Source organism: Pomacea canaliculata, linkage group LG6, assembly GCF_003073045.1.
Source record: "Pomacea canaliculata isolate SZHN2017 linkage group LG6, ASM307304v1, whole genome shotgun sequence".
Lineage (NCBI taxonomy): Eukaryota > Metazoa > Mollusca > Gastropoda > Architaenioglossa > Ampullariidae > Pomacea > Pomacea canaliculata.
The window spans coordinates 2,245,735-2,261,600 of NC_037595.1; the positions used below are offsets into that span (position 1 = coordinate 2,245,735).

General features: G+C 38.6%; 1 long non-coding RNA gene across 2 annotated transcripts in view; it reads right to left on the minus strand.

Annotated features, from left to right (window-relative positions):
• Nucleotides 1-7,901, minus strand: part of LOC112566577 — a 44,098-nt gene extending 36,197 nt beyond the window's left edge. For both annotated transcript variants that reach the window (XR_003099649.1, XR_003099648.1), the window contains exons 1-2: nucleotides 7,710-7,901; nucleotides 5,730-5,849 (exon numbers count right to left, since the gene is read on the minus strand). This is a non-coding gene — a long non-coding RNA (uncharacterized LOC112566577). The remainder of the gene's footprint in view (nucleotides 1-5,729; nucleotides 5,850-7,709) is intronic.
• Nucleotides 7,902-15,866: the final 7,965 nt, after the last annotated feature.

Here is a 15,866-nt window from a genome sequence, read left to right on the forward strand (position 1 = left end):
AAAGTTGGCTAAGTTCGGGTGTATAGTAAGTGGGGAAAAACACAAGGCGAGTTATAGATTAGACAACGCACCCGACGAAATCAATCCTGTAAGTATGGTGTCGGGTGCAAATTTAACTATAGGACATTTATCGTTTCAGTGTCTAGAGAGGAGCGCGTACAGTCCCTTGGAGTCATACGAAGCATGTTCTTAGCGCTTAAGAACAAGAACTGGACATGGACAACATACAAGGGACAGCAGAACAAGCAAGCAACATATATAAGACGGAAGGATAAACAACAATATTGACGAATAAAAGACAAATATAAAAAAACGCAAAGAGGAACCAAATAACAAGGACTGACAGTATAGTTATTTTGAAAAAAAGAAGACTGTTAGGGAAGTTAAAATAAGCCGAAAAGGGGGGAAGGGTGTGAGAAAGGACGAGCATTGTGTGGACTGTTGTTAGGAGTTATACCCAAGGAAGAGGTGCGTTTTCAGTGGAAATTTAAAGGATTCAATAGTGGGTAGGTGGCGGATATAGAAAGAGAGCGAGTTCCATTGTTCCCCTGCACAGTAACTAAAACTCTTTTGGTCATATGTTGCTCTAGTGGCAGCATTGGTGTACCAAGTTTAAAAAATGATAAAACTAGAAATTCTTATAAACTGAAGTCAGATAGTCTAAGATTCACAGAGAAGTTATGGTATCAACATTCATCCGAATTAGAGAAGATAAGAGAACACTATCTTTGTCCCAGAGAGCAATTAGGAGGCAGCTCGATAAGAAGAACGCAACAACACATTCATATGCACGAAACAGACTTTTTCATTCATATTTTATTCATTCGCACTAAGCCCCATTCAAAAGATGCACGGCCGAAACAACGAAGGACATCCTGTTGGTCCTGCACGCAGGTACACAAAATCGGCGGCCCGATGGGAGTTGAAAATATTTTCTCGAAAGGACATGCCTGTCACCACAAAGGATTTCAGACACCTTCAGAAGTGTCTGCCTGTTATATAGAGTCTGAAGAGCACTCTGGGCACCCCCAAAATAGACAAATGAGAAGGACAGCATGCTCTCTATGTGGGATATATAAAATAGCCGAAGAAATTGTTGGAAGACAAAGAAAAACTTCAGCTTTCAGAGAAAGAAGGGGCGCCGTTGAGCCCTCTTCACGACAGTTTGAGTATTGACATCCCAGCCAAGTCACCTGTCGAAGATAATGCCCAGATATTTAAAAGCAGGAACGATTTCCACCTCGTTGTCGTTAATAGCATTTACTGGACGGTGGAGAATTCCGAAGGAAATCAAAGACGATGTCTTTGGTCTTACATTAAGTTCGAAGAACACCGTGTGTATCTACTGGCCCGCTAAGGAGAGACAGCAGTGCAGTGTTATCAGAGAATTTGATGAGACATTGACCCTCATGGTTACTGCGACAACCATTGGTGTACAGAATAAATAGAAGCAGAGATCAAACACAGCCTTGAGGTGAGGAGACAAGTACTCGTTGCTGCCTGTCAACCAAAAAGTGAATGATCCATGACACTAGTTTATGGTCAAAGGAACACTATTCAAGGAGTCTTGTAGCTAGGATATCTGGTTAAATGGTGTTGAAGGCCGATGAAAAGTCAGCAAACAACAGTCGTACATGGGCATGTGGATTCTTTATGTGTTTGAGAAAAACGTGGAGCAAAACAGTTTAGCATCATCAACACTTCGTTTGGACTGGTATGCAAATTGCTATGGGTCAAGACAATTGTTAGTGGCTTTTAAAATCAATGCTTTGATAATTGTCTCGAATACCTTAATGACCAACGATGTTAAGCTCCTAAGTCACTGAAATGCTGAGCTGACGCTTTCTGCGGAACTAAGACAATGGTAGACAATTTCCAAGCAGACGGAGAGTGAATCCTTAGAGCGCTGGAATAGCTGATCGGACGAAGTAACATTCTGCGATGATTGAAATCCACCAGACAACGACTTCCTCCTGTTATCTTGAATTTCAGGATTGTGAAGACAGACAGGAGTAGAGAGTTGGTAGATAAGAGACTCGATGTCTTCGAAAGGTTGCAAGGCAGCGGCCGCCAAGGCTGTACGCCACATAAATGCACACAAGTCCACAAAGACTGTACACAAACAAGTGCACTGGTTAATGTGTAGCTCTGTACCAAAATAAACTCTGTTTGGGCGAACAGTGCACTATTCAGTAGGTGTAGCCGACGCACAAACTGTGAAGAAATGTGTCAGGTCAATTTTCAGACAAGTAACAGAAGTAATTACTGACGACATAAATTTTGTGTAATTCCCTCACAGATCCCCGGATGGCAAGTTTACTTTAAATTTCTCTCTCCATGATTTGTTACACCATAGTGCTGCCAAACGATGCACATGAGCTTCATTGAAGTAAACTATCACGTCAGTCAAAGTTGATAACATGGTTTAATAAAACGACAATCCTGTCCTGTCTTTGGACATTAATGTTATGACCTTAAGGTACACCATCTGCACGATGTCCACGAAGACTAAATAATGTCACTAAATAAGTATCGCAGAACTTGAGAAAATTGTACACATCTGCAAATATCTTTTCTTTCTCCTTAGCAGACCAAGTGCCTGGACACAGATACTATTTACAGTTTTATTGCTGAATGAGAAACAAAGAGTGTGTGTGTGTGTGCGTGCGCGCGTGTTGCATGTGCTTGTGTATGTGTCATGGAGCACAGGTTACTTATCACCCGGTGTAATTTTCAGTACAATTGGGGAATTTCTAGCTCAAGGCTCTCTCTTCAATTTACTGACAATTTATAAAACACACGGGTCTCACTTGCTGTTATGTTTAGCGTTTGAACAGCTAAAGAGGGTTTTAATTTCTAGTCTATAGCGTGATGAGTGTCGATAATAGATAATAAAGTTGAAAGAACAGTTAATCTCTGTACATATCCTCGCGACAGTAGCCATGATCAAAAAGCTGTACTGGTATTTACCGCCCATGTCGAAGTCGTGTAAGAAAACTGGGATCAAAATATACGCGACATACGGTAATGAGGTTATAATATACACACACGACACAAACACAAGCATCTTGATGAGCGCCCTCTGTTGGCCCTGACTGTCACTTCCGCTGGAACTTGTCTCTCGGCGCCACGCTATGGCAGACCGTAGTTTCACTACAGTCGCTATTGTTGCAATAAAAATACTTACAATAATGCATAAAGGTAAACAGATCAAAAAGAAAACATCGAGTCCTCGGAATAACAAATAATTATCTTTAAAGGTCTTAGACACTCCTCCTCCCCAGAAGATTGTTTGGTTTGTAATGTTGTTCTGTTTGAAGATTACTTCGTAATGAAAGAAATTGTAGACAAAGCCCAACTGGGTGATGATGAAGACAGAAGCAAGAAGCAGCCCCATGCTGCTAGTTTTCATGAAGGAATTTGCATGAAGGGGCCGATGAACGCACACACATCGTTCGATGGAGATGATGAGGTTGATACAGCTGGTCATCGTCCTCGCTTGCTCGGTTATTGCCAAGCCTTTGCTGTTGGACTTGCCATAAATTTCTTTTCCTAACAACTCATCTGCAAGTTCGACGAACGAACCGATCTGTGATACGCAAAGGACGGAAATTAAAAAATACATGTCTGCTAGTGCCAGACAGAAGAGACAGAAGTTCATCCGGTCTCTGAGACCCTGGCGCCAGAAGACCACACAGTTGACTATGTTGGACGGAATGCCCACCAGTGTAAAGAGCGGTTTAGCAAAACACTGTAGTACCAGATTCACTGGTTTAAACGTGTCATAACTGATGAGATAGTACGGACTGTTCCATGGCAAGAAAACCTTATCTTCGCTGTCAGAAAAAGATAAGCTAAAATTTCCGGTCATTATTGTTGTTGAAAGGATGCTAAACTGTTAGCTCTGTGAGGTTTAAGATTTTATAGTCTTATGGAACACAGCGACCGATAAATGTTTTACATACATTTTATTTTATTATTTCTACCAAAAATCCAATTTTATACAACATTTTCTCTTCGATAAGTCTTTAATTATCTTTGATAAGTTTTTTGGAAAGAATTTTTATATTAAAGTAAAATTTTCTTGATAATCATTTACAAAAGTAAAATTTCTTCCTTTACTTATTTAAAAATGTATTTTGTGCTGTAATAATTTTTTTTGTGTGAAAGAAAGCCTACTTTTGTCGAGTTATTAGGTTTTTGTTTTAGTGTGTATAGTTAAGAAATCAATAATAAGTTTTAGATTGAGCTTATTAAGCGAGAAGATATTCCACCTACAGACGGACTGCTTTCACACACGGACCATAGGAGTAGAGTAAAGGTGCGTGTGTCGGATTTAAACTTTAGATAACAATTATAATTGTATTTGGAAATAAAGACGTTTGGTCTACGCGCATGAAATATTATTTCACAGGGACACGAATTTACGATTATATTTATTCATTATCACATATATGCTTGAGGACAGATATACACGCAGATGTGCGCGCCCGTGCACACACACACCCACACGAAGTCTCTTAGAGAGATATGTGAGCTTTAATGTACACAAACACATGCGCACGTTGCACACATGTACAGACATAGAAATCAATCAGTCCGTTATATCAGGAGACAAAGAAGCATATGTGCCCAAGAAGTCACATAATTACATATGAGCGCTTTGACATACACACGTTCTCGCGATAAACACACAAGCGAACGCACGCATGCACAAACACACACACTTACGCAGTCACATAGAGACATATGTGCTCTTTAAAGTGCACAAGTACATTCACGCGATACACACATGTACAGACAGAAATAATGAGGTTTTTTTTTAGGGGAGAAAGAAGGGTGGTATACAAGTAAATACCAGTTCGATCGTTAAACGAGGGCGGTTTACATACACAAATAACTGGTTAGAGATGGCGGTAAGTAAAAGAAACAATAGTGATGTCGGTATCGCTCGTCATCATAAGCATGGCAGTTCTTGTAAAGAGGAGTTGGAGTATCTGACCCAAGGTCTACCGAAGATTCTTGGAAATGAATACAAACCCCCCTTTTTGCAGGAAATCCCAATACAGAGATTACAGTCAATTTATAATTTTGTGATATGCCAGTCTTTGACAATGCATCAAATAAAATGACCTACATTTTCTATTATTATATGAAAGGTAAACTGATGCTTCTGGTTTGCTAAATTTGTAATATATTAAATAAGTTTTTTGCATGTTTTTAACCAAGTTTGTCTTCGCGTATGAGAGAAAGCGAGTGAGTGAGCGAGAAAATGCGTTAAAACTTTAATAAGAACACTATACTCTGTAATCATACAAATCAAAATTTTCCTTTTTAATATGTGTACCTATTATGCACGGTGATGATACACCACATGCAATATTATTTCCCCCGACTGTGTTAGGGTTTGCATGAGTTGTCCCCCCCCCTGGCTGCATGAATGAGGATGGATGAGAGTTATGCAACAGAGTAGCCCCCAACTGCAGAAGAATCCGAGGTTTTAGTGTTGACCTAGAACCCAGTTCACAGAAGTTTCCTGCGGCTTTTGGAATCTTCGTCAGATGGACTAGGATATTTCTCTAGTCCTAGAGCAGAAGTTATCTATCTCCCCTAATTCAGCCTAGAGGTCCCCATGAAAAATTAAAAAAATATCTTACTACTTAGGGTTACTTCCCCCTTAAGCTTTGTTTACACCAGAGGAGTATCCTTCCGTCCTGACTCTTACTCACCGAAGGTAGTCCGCTGGAGCAACACCTTGGTACCTGATACTCCACTCGAATCTTCCTATGAGTCCACAATCAATAATTTCTGTAGTCTCCGCTGACGGCATCTGGAGGCCGGCAGATTGGCTGTGTAGGACAGGGAGAAGAGAACTCTTGCTGTTACACTATAAATTGAACGCTGAATTACTTTAAATGTTTTTAGCATAAAAGAAAGAAAAGTTTTTCAGCAACTGGACAGAGCTCTCTAACAAATGACCTTTACCACAATCGGGTGCACTAAACACACACTAATACAATGTCAAAAAGAAATGAGCGGTTATAAATATTGCAGAAAAGTGCTCCACCTCGTTCTTCTCCTTTTACGTTTTGAGACTATGTGACTAAATATTGGCTGAATTTCTTTAAATGGTTTTAGCATAAGAGAAAAAAATAGTTATGAAAAATATAATACTTACCCCCCTTTATTCAAGTATTTATTCAAGTATTTGATCACGCTCGCACACTTCCAAATCATTAATATTCCTCTGTGTGTGTGTGTGTCTCTCTCTCTCTCTCTGTGTGTGTGTGTGTGTGTGTGTGTGTGTGTGGTGTGTGTGTGTGTGTGTGTGTGTGTGTGTGTGTGTGTGTGTGTGTGTGTGCATATAGTGTTGCCTTTCGCTACGAAATCTTTATTCGAATTTTAGCTTTTATCCGTCAATACACTTACCGGCGGGATGTGGTAGTCAGCAGACAAAGGATAGTATCCATTTTTCCCGACCTTTTACTAGGCGATCTGTTTGTTCCTGGTGTTAGGGACATTTTATTGCTGCATTATGCTCTAATTACTTGTCCTGACATCTAGAATGTCTGCCAGCACGTTTCGCAACTTGCTCTTTGGTTTTTCTTTAGTTCCACCTCACCGGCAGCTGTTTTTTCTTTTTTTTCTTTTTTTTTTTTTAATGGTTGGGCTTTAACCAATGGATTTAAGTATTTAGTTTTACTTACAGCTTGTGGTTTAAGGATGACCTATTAGACCGCAACACACTACTTTCCCTATTCCTCTTTTATTTGTTTATATTGTGTGGTGTTGCTATTGTATATCTGGGTGTCTTTTTTAACTTTTCTGTGTACTATAACTATCTCTCGCCGTGATATAGCCTTGGTTGCTGACACGGCATAAAATTCAAACAACCAGCCAGCCATCCGACTTGAGCATGTCGTAATTTTATGTGGCTTGATTTCCATAGAAAACACAATATGTACACATTTTATAAAATAAAAGCAAGGGAAACAACCTGAAATCTCCATCTGTCACTGTAGACGTATTACCTCCCCTAAGTCTCTTTTTACCTTATTTAAAAACACGCACCATTATTATAAACGGTCCACACGTTAAAAAAGTAAAAGACCTTAAAATATATTCGGTCAGATATTACAAGGTTGTATTTAATAATAATAATGAGAACTTAGAATGAACATCATCACAACCAAGATATATCGCACTCTATACGCAGACCAATAATAATAAATGAAAGATAACAGCCAGTGGACAGTGAGGTGCTATAGACACACTGAACAACATAAAGATGAGGTACAAGAGTAGAAGGTAAAGCGATGGATGAAGGTAGGAAGGAATATAGATACTATAAACAGTGTAAGATGGAGTCTACATGATGGTTAACATGACAGACAGTATTGCCAGGGTTAAGGACAACGCCTTGATCTACTGTTGTTCACCTCAGACGGTTTCATCGTCTCTCACAAGGTCTACCACGCTTAGGTTGCAGTATCTAGTTATTCTTCCCCCTAAATAATTTCTAACAAATTAATACTCTTTAATACTATACTCTCTATACATACTACATGTATATCCTTCTCATTCGCTCAACACAACTATCTCTCGCGCACCAGTTAGATCAGCCAACTATTATTTACCGATTCACACATTTAGCAAGGCCAGAAATAAAACCGAACACACTCAGTAACGAATAGGTTTACGAAAGTTACCTTGACTAGACATGAATTACTTCCTAAACGCTGACTTCTGAACTTCTCTAAACACACCCTTCTGCTTCCTTCCATTGTCATGTCAACCGATGTCGTCTGCGTCTTCTACTTTTCTCTAGAGTGAGCTCCCCTTGGCTAATGTTTATCTCGACTCCCGCGCTTTTCACTGGTATACGCACCTCAACTGCATTCTTGACAAACTTAAAAGAGGATAATTGCAGGTTTGTTTTTTGTTTTTTTGCAAATGCAATATCAGAGCTTGTCTTTCTCTGTGTGTTCAAGTGCTTTTCACGTGCACAACATATGTCTGAAGATCATTAAGAAAAATAGGTCAGGTCAGTCCCATGCCCGGTCCGGGCGTAGGGGGGACCGTCCGGCAGCAGCAACAGACAGAATTTTCCACCCGGTCCTGTCTTGAGCAGATGAGAGCAAATAATCTCGCACACTCAAACGTACACGCTCACCACGGGTACATTCCTATTACCTTGTGTATGATTAATGTGTTGTTATAATTTCATAGGTCCAATGCCTGATTAAGTTTAACATGTAGCTGAACCAGGGTTTACAAACATTTAGTGTATACAAGTGTAGCGGCTGGTCCTGCTTGGAAAAGCAGTAAAATTTTGATTCTGATCGAGGAAGTGAGAGCATACATGCATGCTCGCACACGAAATACGGTTAACATATGGTTAGAAGAATGAAACTACTACTTATTTAAGATTTTATTACAGATTTATGAAACCCAAAGCATATATTTCATAATAATAGATTTTTTCCTGTAACCAATTATTCGTGTACGCAAACCGCCCTCGTTTGACGATCAAACTGAGATTTACTTGTATACCACGCTTCTTTCTCTCCTAATATAACTAATTGATTTCTGTGTCTGTACATGTGTATATCGCGGGAATGTACTTGTGTACTTTAAAGAGCACATATTATGTCTCTATGTAACTCTGTGTGTGTGTGTGTGTGTGTGCGTGGGGTAAGGTTGTATAGTGGTGTGTGGTGAGTGTGTGTCCCTGTAAATTAATAAATCATGTACCAAAAATATTATCTTCATTTGCAAAAATATTTTTATTTGATTTTTAAAAGATTAATCCGACACACGCACGTTTGCCTTAGTCCAGTGGTCCGTGTGTGTACGCAGTCCGTTTGTGCGTGGAATATATTCTCGCTTAATGAGCTCAATCTAAAAGTTATTATTGACTTCTTGACTACAGATACTAAAACAAAACCCTAATTACTTGACAGAAGTAACCTTTATTTTCACACAAAAATATTATTACTGCTCAAAATGCTTTTTTAAATAAATAAAAGTTTTTAAATTTTTGTAAATTAGAAAAAAAAGTTTATACTTTTATGACAAATCTTCTAGTTAAAACTAATCAAAGATGATCAAATAAGGGCTAGTAAAAAAAAAACTGGAAAAATTGGATTTCAGCTTTATTGAATAAAATGAACTGACTTAAAACGTTTCTCTGTTGCTCTGTTCCATAAAACTATAAAATCTTAAAGCTCACAGAGCTAACAGTTTAACATCTTTTCAACAACAATAATGACCGGAAACTTCAGCTTGTCTTTTTCTGACAGCGAAGATAAGGTTTTCTTGCCATGGAACAATCCGTACTATCTCATCAGTTATGACACGTTTAAACCAGTGAATCTGGTACTACAGTGTTTTGCTAAACCGCTCTTTACACTGGTGGGCATTCCGTCCAACATAGTCAACTGTGTGGTCTTCTGGCGCCAGGGTCTGAGAGACCGGATGAACTTCTGTCTCTTCTGTCTGGCACTAGCAGACATGGTTTTTTTAATTTCTGTACTTTGCGTATCACAGATCGGTTCGTTCGTTGAGCTTGCAGACGAAATGTTGGGAAAAGAAATTTATTACAAGTCTAACAGCAAAGGCTTGGCAATAACCGAGCAAGCGAGGACGATGACCAGCTGTATCAACCTCGTCATCTCCATCGAACGATGTGTGTGCGTTTATCTGCCCCTTCATGCAAATTCCTTCATGAAAACAAGCAGCATGGGGTTGCTGCTTGCTTCTGTCTTTATCATCACCCAGTTGGGCTTTGTCTACAATTTCTTTCATTACGAAGTAATCTTCAAACACAACAACATTACAAACCAAACAATCTTCTGGGGAGGAGAAGTGTCAAAGACCTTTAAAGATAATTATTTGTTATTCAGAGGACTTGATGTTTTCTTTTTAACTTTTTTACCTTTATGCATTATTGTAAGTATTTTTATTGCAACAATAGCGACTGTAGTGAAACTACGGTCTGCCATAGCGTGGCGCCGAGAGACAAGTTCCAGCGGAAGTGTCAGTCAGGGCCAACAGAGGGCGCTCATCAAGATGCTCGTGATTGTGTCGTGTGTGTATATTATAACCTCATTACCGTATGTTGCTTATATTTTGACCCCAGTTTTCTTACACGAATTCGAAGTGGGCGGTAAATACCAGAACAGCTTTTTGATCATGGCTACTGTCGCGAGGATATGTACAGAGATTAACTGTTCTTTCAACTTTATTATCTATTATCTACACTCGTCACGCTATAGACTAGAAATTAAAACCCTCTTCAGCTGTGAAAGTGCCAAGCATAACAGCAAGTGAGAACGATGTAGGTTGTAAACTGCCAGTAGTTTGAAGACGAGGCTTTGAGCTAGAAAGTCCCCCACTGTACCAAAAATTACACCACGTGATAAGTAACCTTTGATACAGCTGCACATTTAAAAAAAAAACCATGCACACACACATTCTTACTTTTCTGATCCAACAATCATTTTTTGGTGGGGGCAGGAACTTGATTTGGATGAGAAAAAATACAGATTTACAGAAAGGTATCATTTTCTAAGGTTTTGCGATACTTATGTAGCAAAATTATTTAGTACCGTAATGCCAGAGGGGTTGTTTGTTACAGTGCTAACAGCAGGCAGGGCACTTGTTTTTGTGCAGTCGGTACAAATTTGCTTTGTTTTACATTTATCCTTTTCAGACAAACAATTGTTTCCTGTTCATATATCTTCCATAAATGTTAGTTATTTAATTGTTTTCTCTAATTACATTTGCATCTATTTTTTTAAAGATGGCTTTAATGACAGATGGCTCAAGAACGGAAGGAGACAAAGTGAGAAGGTCCGCCATTCGACGATTTGTTTACACTTGTAAGTTTGCCAGTAATTTATTTCTTTACCGGCCTTCGTCAGGGTAATCCTAAAGTATTATACTAGAAACAATGTTGTGAGGTTGTTGGCGTCGTCTCCAGCAGCAAACTGTTTTGCCCCTGGAAGAGCAGTTCTATTTTCTTTCTTTTATAAGGGGCACAACTCGGGCAGAAACTTTCCGAAATAGGCGAGTTATTCCGAACATAATACGATGGAAAGATTTTTATCGTCTACATCAATCGCTAAAGGAATGCAAGTTTTTAACAAAGGTAAGTGTTTATTTTGCTAATTCAGTCAAGACACATCTATTTTCACTGTGTGTTGAGCTTTTGCCGTTAGATATAGTTGAAGTAGCTCAGTCGACAGGGACCTACTTATCTTTAATGTCGGCACGATCTACAGACGGTCCGTTGCTCGATCTTTAGACAAACCATTATATTCTCAAACCATTCGAACTGTGTCCGATTGTTGCTGTTTAATAATAAGCATAGTCTAATTTTTTATGTGTGTTATCTGGCATGCAAACCAAAATAAAGACATATGTAAATTGAAAGATAAGGCAAGAACGTCAGCTTGTATTAGATCATAAAATATAAAATAATCTTAAACAATTAGACATAGTGTAAACAAAACATATTGATTAAGTTTTTCAAGCCTTTAATATATATTTGAAAAATTTTATACTTTTATTTAAAACTATTTCACCGACACAACACATACAACTGCCAATAACAAATAATGCACCAAATTTAACCAATACAAATCATAGAAAATTTTCCTGCTGATAATCTTTTCATTGCATTCTCTTGCCAAAGGTCATTCATCCTGTGGGTGGGAACTAATTGACCTCACTACACAATATGACGCTGTCTCTATGGACGTGTGACCTCACTACACAATATGACGCTGTCTCTATGGACGTGTGACCTCACTACACAATATGACGCCGTCTCTAGGGACGTGTGACCTCACTACACTATATGACGCTGTCTCTAGGGACGAGTGACCTCACTACACAATATGACGCCGTCTCTAGGGACGTGTGACATCACTTCACTATATGACGCTGTCTCTAGGGACGTGTGACCTCACTACACAATATGACGCCGTCTCTAGGGACGTGTGACCTCACTACACTATATGACGCTGTCTCTAGGGACGAGTGACCTCACCTTCTTATATCTCAAACGCTCCCTCGTGAGATCAGACGCTGTACTAACGCGCTTTCTTTTGAGTGACCTCAACTTTCATGGGGCAAATACTCCAGGATACCAATAAACTCCGCCTATAGCGGTTACAACAAATCCCGACTAGTTACTCATACATATCCTTATATTTAAAAAGAACTACATGAGAAATTCCACATTCATAACACAACCCTAGATGCACACAAATACGAACACATTTCTCTTGGAAGACGCAGCATTCACTCCCCTACACGTAGTTTCCCGGCACTTGTCGTGTCTACTTGGGAAGTGAAGTGATGGCCGGCAACAGTTAATTTAAATCGTCTTCTCCCGTTCTTATTCTACTATCTGAAAATAAGTATGTTAGTAATGTGACAGGTACGACTCAGTCACCATCAATGTGCGGGCTGTTAGCCTCATATCACCTTTCTGTGACATAAATGCTACGATAATCTATTCACCAGCTGTTCTCGAGTTTCTGTCAGTCGAGTTTCACTAACTTCACCCGTCGTTAACCGTCGACAGGAGCGTTTAGCTGTCTGTGCCACTATAGGTTAATTGAGTATCCAGGCTTGTAGCGCTACAGGCAGTGTAGGTGACACATTATATACAACAGGAAATGGTCTTTTTAGTTAAAACATTTTGTTTGCACTTCCCCTAAACAACTACAGAATACCCGAACCATCCTAGAAATGTTACAAGCGTAATGGACTACCTCGGTGATCTTTAGGGCAACTTGTCTCGAGTGTAATGCGAAATCTTTTAGATAAGCTTTGAGGCAGTGTTGCCTTCTTCCACTTTTTAACTGTAAGCTTGCCCAACCGAATTACTACACCGGTCAAGTTTTCTCAATTGTCAGGCAAGACAACATCCTCAGACAGATTGGCACATCAGGATCCGTGTCATGAGGTCTCACCATCGGATGTGGAGTAAGGACGAGTTATCTCAAGTTTAAACGGTTGAACTGTTTTGCATTATTCAAATACAAGTCGGCGACCTGTAGTCGAAGCTTTTCTAACATCCGTTCTAAAAGCAAAAATTATCATGTGTTTAAAAAAAATTCAGGTTGTTTAAAATAAGAAATTTCCTGCGTTTCGATAAGCCATTGACATTTAAGTTTTGATTAAAACTACAATTATTAAAATGACCATACAACATGCTTTCCCGATTCAGCGGCTGCAAGATCAGGAATCTGTGTCTTCAAGGTCATCTGAAAACTAATGAATCAATGCGATACAAAATTTCATTAAAGAGGCTCAAACTGTGTCTATCATCCTGCGACAGATTTCTTCTTTAAGTTAAAATTTTCAGGATTTTCACGTTGGACGTAGCAAATGTTTTGTTTTAGTATTTTTCTTGTTTATGATTATGCGTAAGGGTCCAAAAACGTGTAATCTATCAACTGCAAACAAATATAAACATTTCACAATGTTAAAAAACAAATAAAAATAACAATGGGTTACTATGTAAATCAATAATAAATGTCTGACAGCTAATGGAATTACTGTTTCTTGAGGACTCTATTGTGTTGTGCCGTATGTGGCACATAAATCAGATTACATCTACGATCAGATAGAAGGACAAAAGCAAGTAGTTGACGACTTGTGAAGCTGAATATAGTGTCACACAGACTAAAGGGCTTCGCACACGAGCATGACAGAAGCAGAATCAGCGCCAGACTTTGCCAGTTATTAGCATTCGCCGTTAACCGCATTTAACCGACGTTAACCGTTAACACATGAGGGACAGCTCCCGCGACACCACCATGACTGTATTCCATATATGGAAGTCGTCTCCATGGAAATAGTAACAACAGCTAAAACCAGGTAACAGCCATTATGGCTACCTGGAGAGAGGACATAGATTATTTGTCAGATAAAGATTAGACGATTATGTATGATATATACTATACACCTATAAGCACACATTATATACAAGATATAGCTTAGTATATTTGCTTATAGTGCAGTCTGTGCTAAGAGATAAAAATATCTTATTTGTTTATAATGCTAATTCCAATTTCATGGTCATGATTACTCAGTTTCTTTATTAGTGACAGAACTACAGCAATGGTAGAAAGGAACTCACATAATTTATGTATGACCAGTGGATAACCTATGTCTCATTGTTTTATCTGTGCTTAAATTTTATCATTATCATCAACATTTTTAGCTGTGTTTACCGGCCAGTTATATATAGCTACTATAAAAACCTGCAATTTCATGGGCATTTATCCACACAGGCACACACTCACATCCATTGGCTTAAAATAAGTATAAAGCATGTTATAAAGAAAGGTTTCTAGTCTGTCAATCCCTACTAACCATGTTCTGCAGGCAGTAGATTTAAATTATCACACATCAAGTAGAAATAAATAAATATTATTCACAGTGATGAAAAACAGTTAGAGTCCATGTCAAATGTGGAGACTCTGATTGTACAAAAGGTGTAAAACAGGATTAAACATTTGGTGTTTATAATTTTCTTGATTCTTATTCATGAACAGGCCTTAGAAAATACAAACAATGGAAAAGATGTGGCAACTTTTGCACATAAAATATTTATCTTGTTATTTGCAGAAGATATTGTATTCATGTCACAAACTGTAATAGAACTACAAAATTAAAGGATTATATGACATATTGCACTGTCTGACTAAATGTTAATTTAAGAATTTAAGTAAAAGTCACATTGTTTTTGTTAGAAAAAGGTGCACTTTCAGCAACAAATGAGAGGTGGATCTATGAAAGTGTACAGATGAATGTGGTTAGTAGTTTAGTTTATTCTTTGTTGCTCCTTGAGGAGCATAGGGCCGGATGAGTGTAGTTAATACTGATAAATATCTAGGTCTTTTTTTGCCAAGTTACATTTTTACTGTGCATCAAAAGATTCAACTGCTAAGGCTATGAAAGCACCATTTTTGGCACATTATATAGAATAGGCAATCATTCCATAGATGTGTTTTTCCAAGTTATTTGATATGCAAGTCATATCAATTTAAGTTACTTTTACCTAGCCTTTTACAGTACTTCTCAATTAAATAAAATCTGAACAATTGACTGAAGTATTATGTAGGATGAGGCACATCAATCGTAATGAGTGATGCAGGCTTCTACAATATGACATTTTCTTGATAACTACTTTTTTCATCGGATCCTTCTTCTTCAGTAGCTACTTCAAATAATAATTTTTCAGCATCTTTGACAAAATAAGCCATGTCTTCATGTATATCCTTTGCATTATGTACAGTCCCTGCTCGTTTTCTTTTTTGCTTGCTTACATTAAACTTAGATGATGATGACAGCTCCGATGAACACTGGCCCTCGTTCAAAACACATGTATTACAGACATCAGGGGACAAAGCACGCCTACAAAGCATTCCTTTCGCACATCCAGCATAATCACCACACACTGACTCTGAGGACTGCGAGGTACCCTGCTGGGTGTGATTTGGTTACTGAAACATTTGCCGCAATAAGACATCAGGGGTCAGCAAGAAAACATTTGATGCATCCTCCCTTTAAATCAATAGACAATGATAACACAAGTACTTTATATTTAACTGCACATTCAACAGTAGCTGCATTAACTAGTGGCCCCTTTTTCATTCCTGTTCTCCTCCCTCCATCCATTTCTTTCTGTGCTTTTGTATGTGTTGTGTTGTTGTTGCTTTTTTGTTCAAACATGTTGCTGTTGGACACGACGCCGTCAGCGACAACGACCTCACATACGGACACCAGCAGAAAAATTAGGTTTGGTTACATGATTCTTCTGATGTGATGCTCTTGTGCAAAGC